The sequence below is a fragment of the Phyllostomus discolor genome, chromosome 10 (assembly GCF_004126475.2).
Source record: "Phyllostomus discolor isolate MPI-MPIP mPhyDis1 chromosome 10, mPhyDis1.pri.v3, whole genome shotgun sequence".
Lineage (NCBI taxonomy): Eukaryota > Metazoa > Chordata > Mammalia > Chiroptera > Phyllostomidae > Phyllostomus > Phyllostomus discolor.
Window position 1 is genome coordinate 26,062,715 of NC_040912.2, and position 19,097 is coordinate 26,081,811.

Genomic DNA, 19,097 nt, shown 5'->3' on the forward strand with positions numbered 1-19,097 from the left:
CCCTTGAACAATGCTAGGGTTAGGTTAGGAGTGCCAACCCCCATGTAGTTGAAAATCTGTGTATAACCTTTGACTCCCCCCAAACTTAACTACAGTCATTCTGGTATCCCTGGATGAGGGCTTCCAGGTCCCCCTGCCCCCAATGGGAACCAAAATCTGCGGATGCTTTAGTCCTTGTAAAAAGTGGCATAGGATGATGCACACAGTCAACCCTCTGCAACCATGGATTCCCAACCTCAAATCCAAAATACTGTTCACAATCAGAGGTTGGCTGAATCTACGGATGTGAAACCCAGAATACTATGGAGGGCTGACTATAAATTTATGGGGGGAAATCCACGTATAAGTAGACCTGCACAGTTCAAACTCGTTCTGTTCAAGAGTCAACTATATTTTGTTGCACGCTACATGAAAAGGGCAGTCATTAGGAATGGGAAAAAATACCTAATCTCACCTGGGGTTACAGTAAGTTCCTGATAACATGGTGAATTTCACAAGGACCAGGTGAGGTAGATACTGAGACAGAGATTGACTATGTGATTAAACCTCAAATGCCTGCTGATGGCCACCATTCCTTACTAAGTATTTACTATATGGTCCCATCTGTGATCTGTCAACTTAAAATTTGATATTTTAACAAACTGCTAAATGCCTCCTTTAAAAATACATTAACCAAGATTACTTAAAGTATACTTATGTCACAATTAAGCAACACCAGAAATATTTTAGAAGTTTATAATTTGGTGGGACTGCAGACCGGTACAACCACTATGGAAAACACTATGGAACTTCCTCAGAAAACTAAAAATGGATCTGCCTTTTGACCCAGCAATTCCACTGTTGGGACTATATCCTAAGAACACTAAAACACCAATACAAAAGAACCTTTGCACCCCGATGTTCATAGCAGCACAATTTACAATAGCTAGATGCTGGAAGCAACCTAGATGCCCATCAGTAAATGAATGGATCAAAAAACTATGGTATATTTACACAATGGAATTCTATGCAGCAGAAAGAAAGAAGGAGCTCCTACACTTTGCAACAGCATGGACGGAGCTGGAAAGCATTATGCTAAGCGAAACAAGCCAGGCAGTGAAAGACAAATACCATATGATCTCACCTTTAACAGGAACCTAAACAACAAAACAAAGAAACAAGCAAAATATAACCAAAGACACTGAAATGGAGGACAGGCTGACAGTGACCAGAGGGGAGAGAAGAGGGAATTTCAGGGGAGAATGGGAAGGGTTTACAGTAACAAATTTAAAGGACACATGGACAAAAACTAGCGGGAGGGTGGTAATGGGAGGGAAGTGGGGAGGGTTGGGTGCGTGGGCTGGAATGGGAGTAAAAGAGAAAAAACTGTACTTGAACAATGATTAAAATAAAAAAAAAGAAAAGAAAAGAAAAAAAAGTTTATAATTTGTTCAGATATTGTGCCTAAGTAAAGGTGCTGAGAAGTAAAAATAATTTCTTACCCTTTTCCCTAAAGTTTCTACCAGTTCTTTCAGGAATCCAAACCACAGGATTTCATTCCCTATACCCTCTCTTTTTTATTTCCTTCACCCATTATCTATCTCACCTGGGAACACTGGCTCTGAAACCAATGGCTCCACCTCCTCCAGCTACAATCTACCATATTTTGCTGTGTATAATGTACTCCCGTGTATACTGCGTACCCACATTTTTGGCCCAAACTTTCAGGGAAAAAAATCTTCAATTTTAATTTTTTAATTAATTCATTCATTTATTTATATTTAAAAACAAAGCTGATTGTCGTATTCCAGGGTATTATTTTGCATGTGAATATTGTGATTGCTTTCTACAGTTACACTTTTAACACATAAGCATAAATAAAAGAATTAAAAACATTTATATAGATACAGAATTAGTACTACCCATGTATAATGTGCATCCTTATTTTTCCCTAAAAAATTTGAGTAAAAAAGTGCTCATTATACATGGCAAACTATGGTAATTCTAAATGCAGCCATGTCAAGGTAACTATACATGGCAGATGTAAAAGAAATGTTGGCATTTGACCATCCGCAGTAAAGACAGTGATGTTTTTGAACATCAGCACCATCCCAGACAGGAGAAAGGCTGAGGGTTCTGATCAGCAGGAAATAGGAAAGCAGGAAAAACACATAAAGAAATGCTTACATGCATTGTTGTGAGGTAGCTACAGCTTTTAATTCAGAAAATGGAGAAATTATTAGTAAAGCTAATGCAAGAAAATTTTCTGATGCATGCCATTTGATTATTTAACCATAAACTATACCATATTTGGTTACAATGACAAATAAAGTTCATTCATATTCGTTGCTTAATAGAAGTTTTTACACTCCATATTATTATATAATACTTTAATATTGATGCAACAACCTAGTGTCAACTGACCTTGAACAATAGTCTATTAATATCACCAGGTCCTGACTGAACTAGCGGTTAACAGTCAAATACCAACTGGGGGTATCCAACTCAAATAGAGATTATTTAATTTTTGACTCGGTGAATACAGCGATGATTTACATTTTGGTACCATGGGTACAGGGAGACAAGTTTCTGTTTTGTTTGTTTCATTTTCAAGTTCAGCAAGACAATTCCCATACTGGAAAAATTTCATAAAGCACAGCAAATTTTTCCAGGGCTTATACTGGGTCTTGGTGATATGTTAAATAAACATCTTTAATAAGCTGGATTAATTCCTTCAATAGTTAACTATTGTTTAATATTTTACAGATCCTTTTATCAATTCAAAGTAATTATAATCCTCTATACATCACAATGACCATTCAGGGGAGCACCATTCAGAAAGGAAAACCTAGATTACACTCCAAAATGAGTTCTGTAAGTCAAATCAATAGACGTTTATCTGGAACATGCAAAAGAGATGAGAGGCAAAGCCAAGGAAACTGATTTCATTTCAAGAAAAAGAAAATATTCAAGATTAGTTAAAAAGAAGCAAATGTACCAACCTTATGTTGTTTCAACATTTTATCTTAAAATTTGGCTAATAAAAAAGTATGCTACCTGCCCACATTCCACACTCTCTTAAGTTACTACACATACAAAGACAATACACCATGCTTCCAGGAGACAAATGTAGCAAAAGCAAAGCAAAGTCCACCATTTTCTGATAGATGAAAACATAAGCATAATTAAAACTTCATAAATCTCGGTCTATACATTAAAAGTACAGCCACTGGTGTGTCACCAAAATAAAGAAAGAGAACCGTCACAGGGGAAATGAACTCAATAGTACTGAGTATTTCCTACTGATTTTGTGTTTAGCCTATATTGTGGTGGCAGTTGGTTTTCTCCAGGCTTTTCATCTCACATGTGACTAAACGTTATTTGCTCTAGAGATTAAACAAGCAAAACCAAACCAAACCCCAATTTAAGATGTGGCGGTGGGCTTGGCTCGGTGTGGGGCGGGGTGGGCGGAACCCCAGCTGTCTGCTGGTGAGGAGACGCTGCTCCTGAGCGAGCACCCGTTTGGTGCCCAGCACTGGGCTGTGTATTTCATGTAAATGATCAGACCCACAGCCCTGCTGAGGCCATGTCCTCATCCTCCTTTCACAGCTGAGGACACTGAAGCCCACTGAGGTTAATTAAGTCACCAAAGTCTCCGCTGACAAGTAGCAGAGCTAAGATTCAGATCCAGATGCCTGAGATCACTGAGACAATGGGTTTTCCCCCTAAATTAACATGCAATAATTATATATCTTTTTGTAAGCTTAACTCCCTTCTTTCCAAACGCTACAGGATTCTCAAAATGTAATTTTAAAGAACTGTGTGGGCAGGGGCATGGCCCAAGCGAAGGAGAGGAGTGTCCTCACCGAGGATGGAAGCTACCATGGCTGGAGGAGCAGTGGGCTCTGTGGGGAGCCCCGGGGCCGGGTCACCTCAGTCCACCTCAGTTTTTTTCCTACTGTGGGGAATGGAATGTCATGGCTCTGTGGGCAGCCGCTGGCAGCCTGGCTCCCACTGTCCTGGACACATTGGTGGGGAATGACACCTGCCTTCTGACTTGTGGAAAAGCTCTGTAGACACAGCAGCTCCCATCTCAATACACTGAGAAATGAGTCCATTACTTCATATTTTGCCCTGTTACTCTATATGAAGACATTAACAAAGAATCTTAGGATTCAAAGAGACAGAGCTCTCACAGATGATGTATTGTACACTTGAAACCTATATAATTTTATTAACCAATGTCACTCAAATCAATTCAATAATTTTTAAAAAAAATTAATATCCTTTTATTGCATTTTTTCCATTACCACTTATCCACTTTGTATCCACATTTCCCCTGCAGTCACCACACTGTTGTCCCTGTCCATAAATCCTTTTCCCTCAGTCCTCTGACCCCATAATCCCTCCCCACAGCTGTCACCCTGCTCCCTATCAGTCTGTTTCTATTTTGCTTGTTAGTTGTTTGTTCATTAGATTCCACATATGAGTGCGATCATATGGTATTTGTCTTTCTCTGACTGGCTTATTTCACTAGCATAATGCTCTCCAGGTCCATCCATGTTGCCACAAAGGGTAATTTTTTTTTTTATGGTCAAGTAGTATTCCATTGTGTAAATGTCCTATAGTTGTTTTACCCACTCATCTACTGATGGACACTTGGGCTTCTTCAATATGTTGGTGATAGTAAATAACGCTGCAGTGAACATTAAGGTATTTGGAAGAAACACTTACAGGAACTCTATTAGCTGAAAAAACAAAACACAATAGTGCAAAATGAAAACAGTAAGAGCTATCATGTACATCAGACCACCTACATCAATAAGATGATTTGAAGAGCACAATGTAATAAAATAAAAGCAACTGAATCCTGGAAAGGACTGCATGAACAGACACAATTTATATAAACAGAACTCCTCCATCTAAGGGCAGAAGTAGGAACTCAACAGGTGAAAGAGGCATTTAAATCTGCCTTCATCACACCAGGAGGTGGAAACATAGAGCTGGGACCTAAAGATACTGTACACGGTTTAGCACAAAAGGTGAAACTTCAGAGGAAGAAATGTGGCAATCTCAAAACTGAGATGCAAAAATCCAAAAGGTTCAGTCTCAAGAAGAGGATCTGACCAGCAGACATCTCCAAAGACCAAACTTTTCAAATCACGATATGTAACATTCATACTGAGGGAAGAAATGGCTGATTTATCCTTGGGACTTAAATGCAGCTGAACGAAGTCCTGAGCACACTGAAAACCACAACTACAATTAGGGAAGCCTTTGCCCCAAAAGGATTCGTTGTAGTAATTGGAAAGGACACCACAAAAATCCATTTGATGCACTTTACTGCAATGTTCAAAAGATAACACACTCTCTCACCAAATGTCAAAGTTCTTTGTAAACAATACCACAGTTTCCCTTTTACCAGGAGATATAAGATTTTATCAGAGAAAGCAGTTCTCCAGTCACGGACAGATAATGAGAGATTCATTCCTAATGCTGACACAATCTTCCAAGACTACCACTGCTATTGCAAAAATTCTATGGAAGATAATTCATGGGTGTTCCAAAGTCCTCCTGATTGAGTGAGGCAGCCTTTGGGGAAACTAAGGGTAAAACTTTTGAATCAAAATAATCAAAACTACCTATATAGGAATTAATATCTGCAGGTGGGATGAGGATGTGGGGTCCCCAGTGGTTCTCCAAGAATTGTGTATAACAAATTAAGAGGGCCTTTTATAGACTTTTAAATGTTTGCAGAAGATTTCAGTGTGTCTGACTGGGAAAGGTCCAGCCACTGTTAATATAATGAGAACAGTTTGTGCAACATTGATATAACCTAACAGCTAAGGAGAGTGGACTGGAATGCACATGTGTGAACAATGACAACTTCACTGTACTAGTCAGTGGGGGTGGGAGATGCTGTTGAGTGAGCATGTGTACTGTGTGGCTATCACACTCAAAATGACTGAGCAAGGACAGCAAAGAATCTGCATCTAATTTTGCATTAAGCTTGAATATTCCTCCACAGAAACTATTCAGATGATTCACAAGGCCACAGCTATGGGCAACCGGTGACTGGCAGCTTCATCATGACAATGCACCTGCTCATGCATCACGTGTCATGCAGAGTTTTTTTGCAAAAAATCAAATCATTCAGGTGACTCGGCTCCCCTACAGCCCAGATTCGGCACCCTGAGACTTCTGGCTTTTCCCACAACTAAAATCACCTTCGAAAGGGAAGAGATTTCAGACCATCAATGAGATTCAGGAAAATATGACAGGCAGCTGATGGCAATTGGGAGAACTATAGGAGGTCCTAAAGTGCCTGCCTTGAAGGGGACTGAAGTATCATTGTCCCATATGTATGTTTCTTGTATTTTGTATCTTCTTCAAGAAATGTCTCTATTTTTCACATTACATGGCTGGATACCTTTTGGACAGACCTTGAACATACACACAGACATATACATACATACATCTGTATACATATAAAGTTTTAAGGTACAATATAGTTGCATATTTAAATATTACCTTTAGATTATAACCTTTCCTTCAAATCTGACACCTTGATGGGTTATTTCTCACTGCAGTATCTGGGCCCTCAAGAGTTGGTATGCTGTCAATCACCCAATGTCAACTTTTCTCTTTGACTGCCCTTGCAACAATATTCACTTAAGGCATAATCACTCTTCATGGACAAATTACTGTCTATTAAATAGTAATTTATTTGATGTGTTCCTGGAAATTTTTTTACACCATTGGTTTTATGAAACCCAAATGTTCCACAGTAGAAAATGCTAAAATAACACCACCCTGTTCACATACACTCACATTTATTAAGCACATTTTAGCAGTATAAACAAAACACTTTATAATATTATATTTACTATACAATACAATTCAAACTGAATGAAAATGCTTTTCAGTATCAACCTTAAGCCTTGCATATTTCCTGAACATTGTGAAAGATTGCAAAGCATTTTTAGTTAATACATTTGGGGTTCAAAACATTGCTATTTAAATGAAAAAAAAATTAAGTCAGTTGGCATTTCATTTGGCTTCAAAGAACAAATATATATCATAAGGTAGTAACAAAATTTAGTGAAAATAATAGATAACTCTTTCATTTTAAGAGGGAGAATGGAAAATGAGCAAGGTCATAACATCCTCTCAGGCTAGACATTCGGTTTCAGCATGGTGGGATGACAGGCTTCATTTTAACCATGTTCTTCACAATCTTGAGTATTTATGACGAAACCTCGGATGCACAGTAACAATTCTATACTCTTCCATAAAATGAGGAGTAATAAATCTTTCTGATTTACTTAAGTGAAAGCTGAATAAGGGGAGAGATGTAACTCTGGTAAATAAAAGCACCAAAATATAGCTTAATGAATCAGAGAAGATAATTTCAAAACCGTAAGATTTTTATATTCATGAACTTCTTAAGGGTTATTTAGTTCAAATTAAAAACCTTAACAATAATAAATGAACGTTAGCTACAACCTCAAGACATAGGAACCAAAGAATTTCTGGGAACTGAGAAAAGCTTCACATCCACACCAGGGTAACCCTACCACCTTAATTTGGGCTAGCGTTCCTGACACCACACCAATGCAGACTCAGCTCTGAGTCTCCAGGAGCTAACAGCTTACAGAACTAGGACAATTGCAGAGCTAGGGATGTATCTCAAAAGGAATATTTTCTAATTTAAGCTTACAGCCCTACAGTAACTTCAGAATAACTGTGATAATAATAACATAGATCAAGAAAAAAAATTTAAAGGTGTGGAAGAATAACCCTATACTTGGGATTTAAAGCATACACTGCTAATTCTTAATAATATCCAAAAAATGAAAACAACAATTACAACCCTTTGAAAAATGCAAGGAAATTAAAGTCCAGGATTACCTAAAAGAACCAGAAATTATACTCATATATCTTCTCTAAATAGAATACTCATATCATGTATGAAAGAAATCTATAATTTTATTAGTAAATGAGAAATTTGTCTTGGTGTGTGGTATTTAGTATCGATAGTTCCAAATACAAATGGAGCATGTTAAGCATATAAAATACATAAGTATAAGCAACTCACATGTTTTCAATACATTTAAAGAGAGGTTTAGCAACAAGAGTTGAGAACCATTGAGGTATTTTAGCAGAATATATAACTTCAATTGACTTGACTGTCTAGTAGTAAAAACTGCCTGGGATTAATCCCGTCAATGTCTGGCAAAATGACCAGCCTGTGCTGGCATAGTCACCACACACTGCTGATGTCTTCTGCTGACCATCCATTTCATGGGGCCATACTAATTTCAAAACATGACCAATGTCTCTTCTAACAAGGGGACCACCATTCTAATTGGGAATATGAAGTCTGTATTGGTTTGCTTTGTTTTCTAGGATGACAACCATCATGGCTGAGTGAAAGACACTCCCACTAAACCAATAAATAAAATTGACAAAGGAAATGCATCAGTGAAGCACCAAAATCAGTCTTCAGTGCACACTCACAGCCTAGTGGTATCTTCAAAACTGTACACCAAGACCACTGGTGTTTTCCTGAGATTTAACATGGCGTTCAGCTGACTACCCTGAGATTCTGAGTTTCCTGCCAGATAAAAGACAAACACACCAACTGGGTATGGTGTGTTACTTGCTGCTGTTTTAGAAAACAATGCCAGATTATAACGGTCTTTGTCCAAACAAAATGCCTGACATTTCTGGCTTAAGACCTTTTGGGTCCAATAAATAACTCCATTTCTCATGACAGAAGTTTCTTTCATTGATGGATTTATTAAATAAATAAGTAGTTCATCAGTTTACAGAATGTGTTATTTCACACAATTTAATATGAAAGAACTAGCAGGTGGTACTATTAAGAACCATCAGTAGCAGGAATTGTTTCATAGATGACCAACTTAATCTATGCTTGGAACACTGCCATCCTTTATAAGGTTTTTCCATATAACACATTCAAAGTTTTAGTGCCCATCTACTCAGGGTGTTTATGAAATCCTTGTGCAACTTTAAACTTGACCTATCCCACTGAACTATATTTTATGGGACTCTGTTAAAACTGCCGCGTATTCATCCAGACCGCATTCTTTAAAGGAACTTCGAGCCAGGATCATGCACGCAGTTGACGAAATCCCTCGGCAGCAGCTGGGGAATGTTTTCAATGAGGTGGAAAATCGGACTGAAATTTGGATCACCAAAAAATGGTGATTATGTTGAAGTCCATAAATTTAAGCGGCAATGTTAAAGTCTTATTCACACTGATTTAAGCCATTTAAATTTTTTTTCTGTCACAAATACAACAAAGATTAAGGTTTAAAGTTAACATGAATATTTTAAAAGCACTCAAAATGGCTATGTTGTTATATAATTAGAAATTTTATTATCTTTCCCATGTTAGGGGACTAATGGTGACTCATTTCAAAACACTTTACAGCATCTTAAAAGACTAACATGTATTTTAGAAATCACTAAATCTCCGATTGACTTGGTCTATATTTTTAAAAATATTACTACTTATAAAGATGCATATTCATAAGTAAGCCATTTCCTAATGGGTTGTGAAAGGAAAACAATCGGTATAAGAGAGATTGGCTAACATGTTAAAACAGAAGGTGGCTAGAGACAATGTAATACCCTGGATTCAGTCCTGGTACAAAAAGAAAAAAAAAGACATTAGTGGAAAAACTGGTAAAATACAGATAAAGTGTACATAAAATGTGAATGAAAGACACTGAGAACACCCTGCACACACAGGGTACTATTTTTACAGTTTTTCTGTAAATCTAAAATATTCCAAAATAAAATGTATTAATTTTTAATGTGATAAGAATATTGGTAGTTTCTATAACTTCTCTACCTTTCCTCTTCTCACTGATTGTGACAAATTTTAGTTTCTAAAGCTGGCCACACTATCTCCCATCGCGTATGTTCTTTAGCAGCATTTCCCCACTCAGAGCCAGTATTTATTCTCTGCACCCTTGAATCTGGGAACACCGTGTGCTGCTTTGACCAAGGCAACATGGCGGAAGTGACGCTTGCCCCAGTTCCAGGTGTAGCTCTTAAAGGGCCTGGCAGCTTCTACTTCTTGAGTTTCTAATTGCAGTTCTTCTTAGCATCCAGCCACCATTTCATGAGAAAATCAAGAAATATGAAGGGGCTATAGAGGTATTCTTTTCCACAGCCTTAGCTTCAGCCAGCATCAACTGGCTGCCATGTGAGTAAACTACTCTGGACATCAAGCCCAGTCGAGCTCTGTAATGACAGCAACCGCAGCCAACACTTGATTACAACCACATGAAAGAACACCAAGAACTGCCCAGCTAAGCCCACTTAACCCACAGAGACGTGAGAGATAACAACATTACTATTGTTTTAGACCACTAAGTTTCTGAGCTCATTACACAGCAAAAGATAACTAGGACACCAGTAATCAACAAAAAGGAAGCTATTGCCAGGATGAATTCATGGAACTATTGGAAATAGAAGGACTGGAACACTGAAGATCCAAAAACTACATGTACTTTTCCCTTTCCTGTTCTGCCTACCTTTTTGCTTTTTGCAGAATTTGTTGACTAAAGCCATCAAGGACAACACAAAAATTTCAGGAAAAAATGCTCAACTCCAACTTCATAGGAGAATCAATTTGTTTTACGTTTACCAAGAGTCAAACAGATCAGTTTGCAAATGCTTGGCCAATAAATATTTTCCTAAAAGGGACATGAATTACTCATAGCATTTGCTTACTAAATTATATTCTAGTGAATCTCAATGGCTAGAGCAAGTTATCCGAGCTGAAAGAATCTCTAAAATCGACTATATAACACAAAATAATAGTAGCTAATATTTATCCCAGATATTCCTCTCAATCCTATGAGATGGATCCTCTTACTTTCTCTACTTTACAAATAAGAAAAATGAAGCTTAGCATCACTGAGCAACTTGCCCAAGATCACCAGGTTAGTTAGGGCAGGAGTCAAGCTTCAAATCCAGTTATGGTACAAGCCAAGTTTCAAACCCAGTTTGTGTCCACAGTCTAAACCCTTCCACTACACCTCTCCTGATCATGATATTTTTATACTAAAGTCTTCTTTCATACATTTTAATAGACCACAAAAACATTCTCTAACAGTAATCAAATTAGCATATTTCAAATTTGGTCAAACATTACATTCCAGAGAAGAGATTTATATTCTCAAAAGTTTTTTTTTTTTTTAAAGAAAAGTCTCTTTTATTGGGGCAGTGCTATAGATGAAATGTTTGCGTCTCCCCAAAATGTGTTATGTTAAAACCCTACCTCCAAGGTGATGGTATTTGGATGTGGAGCCTTTGGGAGGCGACTGGGTCATAATATAGAGCCTTGCATACGGAATGAGTGCCTTTGTAAGAGACCCTGGAGAGATCCCTTCCCCCACACCAGGTGCGGACACAGCTAGAAGATGACTTTTGCAAACCAGAAAGTGGGATCTCACAGCCACCGAATCTGACAGCACCTTGACCATGGACGTCCTATCTTCCAGAACTGTGAAAAATATATTTCTGTTGTGTATAAGCCACCTAGTTCATGGTAATTTTGTTTTAGCACTCGTACAGCATATAAATAAATAGGCAATTTAGCAAAGAATCTTTTGGGTTAATTACCATGTGCTCGTATACTATATGTGAGTCTTTGACATAATTAATACTCTGAAAGGTAACATGACCCTGTCCTCTTGATTCTACCCCTAAAAATATCTCTAGAAGCTGTCATCCCCCTCTCCTCTTCACTGCTACCCATCCAGCCCCCGGGCTGGTTCCAGCCCAGTGGTTCCATGTCACCACTTTATGCCTTGACCACCACAGAGGGCTCCCCACTGTCTTCACATCTCAAACCTGTTTCCTCTGCAGGTCATGCCCCACACCGCTACCACAGTTCTACTAACATATATATTTGATCATTATCTTCCACTACGAAGAGAAACACTTGCAAAGTATTTGAAAATCAAACTTCCAACAATTTTAGTATAACATAGAAAAAGCCTCCACTCCCACAGCCTCCCCTCCCAGTCCAAACCATCTTTCAGCTATCACATCTCACTATATTTCATCAAATGTTATTTGTGTTAAAAATCATCAGCTTTCAATATTCTGCTTCATTTTGTTTCTAAGAGAAAAATGTGTGCTTATCACTACATGCCTACTTTTTATATACTTATTTTTTTTAATCTTCACCTAAGGGCACACTTATTGATTTCAGAGAGAAGGGGAGGGAAGAAGAGAGGAACAGAAGCATCAATCTGAGAGAGAAATATTAATTGGTTGCCTCTCACAGGCGCCCCAACCAGGGGATCGAACCTGCAACCTAGTTGTGTACCCTGACTGGGAATCCAACCCACGACCTTTCAGTTTACAGGACAACGTTCCAACCAACTAAGACTCACCGGTCAGGGCTACATGCCTACCTTTTGAACCTACCCATTCAGATCATCCAGCTCAGATCAGGAGTAGAGGAGAAAAAGACTAATACCCAGTGTACCTTTGAAGGAGTCAAATATTAGGTTGTAGGCAGTCTGTTTTTACTCTAAAAAACGGAAAGAACTAGGCAACCAGGGATACAACTAAAAGCAAATAGACGTAGAAAAAGAAAGAAAGGTGTGATGAGGTAAGATGATCTGCTAACGTAAGCGTAGGCAGAAAGCAAAAGAAGAAGGAGACGTGTCCACGGGCCTCTGCAGGCATGTTAACGCAGTGGCTTTCAACCTCGACTGCACATTACACTCACCTGCGGAGTGTCTACGTCACTGGGCCGTGCACTCCAGGCCACTTACATCAGAATCCCTAGGGATGGAACCAAGGCATTGGTATTTTTTAGAACACTCCTAGGTGATTCCAATGTGCACCCACTCTGTTAAGATTAAATTGATGAAAAAGGACTGAAGAGAGTTGACGCTCAGATAACCAGAAGGCAAAAATGCATTATAGTGCTCATAAACATAATTATGATTTTCCCCGGGAATGATCAGCAGTGTGGGAGCAGGGGGATAAAAGGGAAAGACAAGGCCTATCCAAAGCTGAAAACTGGCAGGGACCTAAATAACTGACAGACCTGATCTCACAGTACCACAATGATCGCCCACAGGCTCCAAACTGGATACAAAAAGAAGGCAGGAATGTGAGAGACTGAGCACATAAAAGCTGTCAATGAGTTAGATGAACAGGCAGGAGTAGTGGCATGAGAGAGAGACAAGCTGACATCTGAGAATAGGGTTTCTGGGTTAAAGATTTAAGATTTCAGAGGAAGCATGATTCTGAATGGTCACATAATCTAGAGCAAGGCCACAGCAGAGAACTGCCAGAGCAGAGACAGTACAAAGTCATTGGTAAAGAAAGTCTTTGGAACATAAGGGATTGAGGTTGGAGTGTTAGTGAGGGCATTGTCACGGATGTCAGAGCTGCCCAGTCTGACCACAGGAGCTGGGAAAAGGAAGAAGCCCAGTCGAAGGGCCCTGTGAAGTCTGGGGCTCCGTCTGGGGTGGGCAGAGGACGGCAGGTGGTATGAAACTCAGAAGATGGTGTCTTGATTAATAAGGTGGAAAAGAAATGGACCGAAGTAGCAGGGTGGCAGCAGGAGAACGACAACCCTGACCATGGAAGTCCCAAGTGTGTGGGAAAATCAGCAGCATCCATCTGAGAGGCATAATCCTCTCCACTAAAGGAAGAAAATGGAAGAGCGTATTTTAAAACCTGTACTTGTTCCTGTCACTCTCACCCATGGCTTAACATTCATCAATGGCTCCCACTTCTCTTAAGATAAAGGCATTATCAGGGCCAACAAAGTCTAACTTGATCTGGGGCTGCCTAACTCCACAACCTCATCAAGTTCAACACTCCCTCCTGGCTCTCTGCCCATCAGACTAAGGACCTCCTTTCCAACTCAGGAATGCTGTGTGCCCTCCACCCAAGGGACATCATGATTTGCTGTGCCCTCAGTCTCGAACCCTCCCTTCCCCTCCCTCTCCAGCTAACTCTTCCACATGTTTCCACTGCCAGTTCAAATGTTACTTACTTAGGGAAGACTTCCTCAAACTTCCACATGTGGTCATTTGCTGTCACAGCACATACCAATGCTATAGTTTTACACTTATTTGGGCGATCATACAATTAATGTCTGTCTCTCCAACTGGACTGTAAGTAACCACGAAGGCTGACTGTATCTATCACAATCACCACTTATTCCCAATGCCTAGCGAAGTGACTAGTCCACTTTAAATGCTGTTGAATTCATTGATTGGTTAATGAGTTAATTAATTGATACATATTTGAACATGGTGAAAAGGATGATGGAATCTTGGTACTATTCTTATAGAAGGCAGAGATACCTTCTCAAGTGCTTTCTGTGTGTCAGATATGGCTACTCATGTAATCCATACATCCACCTCTAAAACAGGTTTTATAACCCTAATTTTATAAATGAGGAAATTGACACTCAAAGAGACTAAATGGCTTGCCTATTGTCCTCTACCAGAGAAGTACCAGAGCCAAGGTTTTCCCAGGTAGAGGTATTCTATGCAGAGGTGGCTGTAGGGATAGCTACAGTTAAAGCCAAATTATTCCTCAAAAAAGCAACTCTAGATATGCAGACATATCTGACCACATATCAGTGTGACTGGATTCGAGCTGGTGCTGTTCACCATCACGTTTTACAACAGAATGGAGGCCCTAAGGGTTGGAAACTGGGTCAGTGGAGAATAGGTGTGGATGGGGAGCTTGACGAAACCATGGGGAACACAGCAGCCAAAGTCAAATCCTCACGGGCAGTCACAAAAGAGCAGAGGGAGGAGGAGGAGGTTGGTTCACAGGCTCTGCCGAGATCTTCCCTGAGGCAGAAGGAAATTTTCACTGTAGTGGGCAGTCCCTACTGATGACCAAATCTTTTCCATATCCTATAGGTCAAATCTTGAATATGACCATTTCGTACTCATTCAAATACATAAACTTCCTTTTTATGGAAAAACTGGATTCTAATAGCAGAAATACCTATGGCTTGTACTCATATAGGTATAGAACAGATCCATCTGACAACCATACTAGACCAGCTCCTTGACATTACAAACAGAATTCCAACTTGCCCACGATGGCAGGTCCAAAGCGTGTGTGTGTGTGTGTGTGTGTGTGTGTCTGTAAAATATGTCAGAAAAGAAACCTTAAGATGTTTTTTTCTATCTAGTTTTGGTCAAAAATCCAAATAAGAGAGGAGACATTCACATGTGTATTCGTTTCCTAGGACTGCCATTGAAATGTACCACCAACTTAGTAGATTAAAATAATAGAAATTGGTACTCTCACAAATCTGGAAGCAGGAAGCTTTAAATCAGGTGTCAGCAGAGCCATGATCTCTCAGAAGTCTCTAGGGAAGGACGCTTCCTTGCCTCCTCCTAGCTTCTGGGGGCGCTGGCAGTACTTGGTGTTCTCTGGCTGGGAGCAGCGTCACTCCAACCTCTGCCTCTGCCATCAAAGGCCCTTCTCCTCCATGTGTGTGCATCTGCATCCAAGATTCCCTGCTCCTACAAGGACACCAGTCACTGAATGAAGACGTGCTGTAATGAGTGTGACTGCATCTTGACTTGATTACATCTGCAAAGGCTATGTTTCCAAACAAGGTCATGTTCCCAGGTACTGAAGGTTAGGTTTTAAACATATCTTGTTGGGGGACACAAGACAACCCATGACACATGCTAGCCACACAGTTCTCCAGGTAGGCTCAATACTATGTTTCTACAAACTCAGATTACTGGAAGGCAGCATACCTGCACTCAGCTGACATCACCAAAGATTTTTAATTCTTCAGTAAAATGCCCTTTATTTATATCAAGAGGTTAAATAGAAATGTATGAAAACATGTATTGGCTGCTTCTATAAAATCACAGTTGAACACAATAATTATGTTTTTTTAAAAGCCATGTATAATTACCACGTGAAAAGTTTATTTTTCCTAATGGCAATGAAAATTTTTCTTTCATTTGTGAATTAGGAAGCTTAGTAATCTATATTATAATAGCACACTTATACTTAGTAGTCTATAACACTATAGTTGTCTTGGTTAGAGTTTCTCTCATGCTGGTGTATATCAAAATCATTAAGTGAGAGGGCTAGGGAGGGAGATGATTAAAATCACAGGTGCCTGGGACTCACTCCAAGCCTACGAAATCCGAATTGGTGGGAGGAGGCCCAGGCATATGCTCTTCTGACAAGCATCCAAAACAATTCTAATGTACACTAAGTTCAAGTATCATCAAGTATGAGATTTTTACACCCCTTTTCTCCCTTTAATTCTCAGGGGTACATATTTTGCAAATTCTATTTTAAAGGCCTCATGGAGTTTATGTCCTTTATTTCAAGCTATATCTTTTTAGTATTTAAATTTAAGATTAACAAGCAATTTCTAAACATTCTATTTCTGAACTACTCATTTGAAGTAATACTTGTGAATATATGTTAGGTCCTGTCACACTTTTTTCCAAAGATTACAAACAGATGGCTTTATTCATCCTCACCACATCCCTCTGTGCCACACTAGAAGAAGAAACATTATTCCTCTTAAGGATGAAAAATAAAGGCTCAAGTCCAAGTCAAGCTGAGTATTTATTAAACACCTTTAATGTTCAAAATACTGTTAAATATCACCTCGTCAGAACAGGTTATATAGCTAAGAAGGTGTATCTCTAAATATGGAAAGGTTAGGTACCACCAAAATACTGATTCATCACCTCCTACAGAATTAAGCAGTCTGGGCAGTTCAATCATTTTAATTGATCAGTGTAAGTAACCATGAACAATTCTGAATAAGAGCTCCAAGTTCAAGTACTTTCTTCTTTCCACATTATTTTTCTCATCTTCATTTCACATGTAAAAATTAATTAAAACTTTCCAAATTTGAGATCATAAGGTTCTACAAGTACTATAGTTACTAAGGTGAAAAAATATATATTAGTTGCTATGGCCTTCTATAGTTGAAACTATCTGAAAAAAACACAAGAGTTGGTTTGAGGTCTTTTGTGAAATCCCTTGCGAGACTCAACTATTGACTGTGGTTAGAATACATTCGAAAGTATAATCAGATTGCATCATCCCCATCACCTGCTCCAAGGCGAGCTGCAGAAACACGTGCTCATGAGGCTGAAGCTGGCTTATTGTACTGCACTCTCATGAGGGCTTGCCAGAAAGATTAGTCACCATTTTGCAGCTGGTTTCAAATTCAGTTGCTGCGACACAAGTGCAGATGCAATGGCTTACCCTAATTATACCGCTCCAGTTTAAGCTTTCCATTTGCAGGGTAGTACATACTGGATAGAATTCAAGACCCCGAAAATTGGTTTCAAATGGAAGAGACTTCAAAATCACACATTTGTGACCCTCCACTACAGCTTGCTAATCGCATTTCACCACTGTATCTTTTGGGTCTTCTGAATCCATCCCGAAGGTGATTTTAGCCAAGTCATCACTGAATCTTAACAGAAAGGCAAGAGACACTGTTCTTAAAACACATTCTTTAAATAAAACAAAAGTTATGTCATCTCCAAAGATTTTTTTACTTAAAAAAATTTCCACTTTCTCCCTGTTTCATATTAAACATTACTAGGAAATTAATCCTAATCAGTAGTTTCTAAACTTGACTGATGATCAAAATCACCCAGGAGGCTTAAAAAATAAAAGATTTCCCCAGCTTCACCTTATAATCAATGAGTTGTAATTTAAAGGGGTTTCTTTTAAAATTAACTATACATTAAAATAAAGTTTATGCTGACATTGCTTCTGAGAGTCAGAAGAAAAGAAAAGAGGTTTCTGCCTATCTCAAGCAGTCTTTTTCCTGCCTGTTATTGTCTGTATTTAATTAATGTCTTGTGTAAATAATGATATCTATACAAAAAGATGAGGTAAATCAGAAGAACTTTTACAACAAAAGACATAAAATCCCAGTATCATCAGAGCCACAGAAGCTAATCAGAAAAGAAGTTCAAAGAGGATATTTTTGGATATAGACAATAATAAAGAAGAGTAAAATACATATTTCCAAATAGTTTTAATTGTGTAAGCTTCTAGATTTCAATTTCTTGGAGGCAGATAGTTTTTCTTCTTCAAAATACTTTTCTCCAAAATAACATTAAAAGTATGATTTTGAAGGCATACATTTTAAAGTTTAGATTGTATATTTCTACTCCCATTTCTTGATAATCCATTAATTTCCCTCGAGTGCTTGGAATGCAGTCATACACCACAATGGACAACCAAGCCCATGCCCTCACCACACATGTACCATCATGTGTAACATGGAAATGAAAACTATTAGAACAGTTCTATGATTAAAATTAAGTGTATTGTCAGAATTTTACATCAATGTATTTCATGCACCCCAATGTTCATAGCAGCACAATTTACAATAGCCAAGTGTTGGAAGCAACCTAGCTGCCCATCAATAAATGAGTGGATCCAAAAACTAGGGTACATTTACACAATGGAATTCTATGCAGCAGAGAGAAAAAAGGAGCTCCTACCCTTTGCAACAGCATGGATGCAAATGGAAAGCATTATACTAAATGAAATAAGCCAGGCAGTGAAAGACAAATACCATATGATCTCACCTTTAACAGGAACCTAAACAACTAAACAAAGAAACAAGCAAAATATAACCAAAGACACTGAAATAGAGAACAGACTGACAGTGTTCAGAGGGGAGGGGAGAAGAGAGGGAATTTCAGGGGAATTTCAGGGGAAAGGGGAAGGGTTTACAGGAACAAGTATAAAGGACACATGGATAAAAACTAGGGGCTGGTGGAAATGGGAGGGAGGAAGGGGAGGGCTGGGTGGGTGGGCTGGGATGGGAGTAAAAGATAGAAAATTGTACTGCAACAACAACTAAATAAAAACAGCTTGGTTTTTTAAAAAAGTGCCTTTGGGGATAAAGATAACACATTGAAATTATAGTCAACACATTACTTGGAAAAATCACTCAGTTCTGAAATATTTCTCCTTCCCAAATAAATGATGTCAGTTTGACTTTATTACCTGATCTAAAATTTATAATTTGTTTATTTAACAAAAATATGAAATTAATAGAC

At 38.7% G+C, this 19,097-nt stretch overlaps 1 protein-coding gene across 3 annotated transcripts in view; it reads right to left on the reverse strand.

Moving 5' to 3' along the window:
* Positions 1-19,097, reverse strand: part of UMAD1 (UBAP1-MVB12-associated (UMA) domain containing 1) — a 200,976-nt gene that overhangs the window by 123,415 nt on the left and 58,464 nt on the right. The window contains exon 3 of one of the 3 annotated variants that reach the window (XM_036010318.1): positions 4,581-4,727. The exons of the other annotated variants lie outside the window; for them this stretch is intronic. The gene's annotated coding sequence lies outside the window, so the exon portion shown is untranslated. Of the gene's footprint in view, positions 1-4,580; positions 4,728-19,097 lie in introns of those variants that run through there. 3 annotated transcript variants of the gene reach the window in all.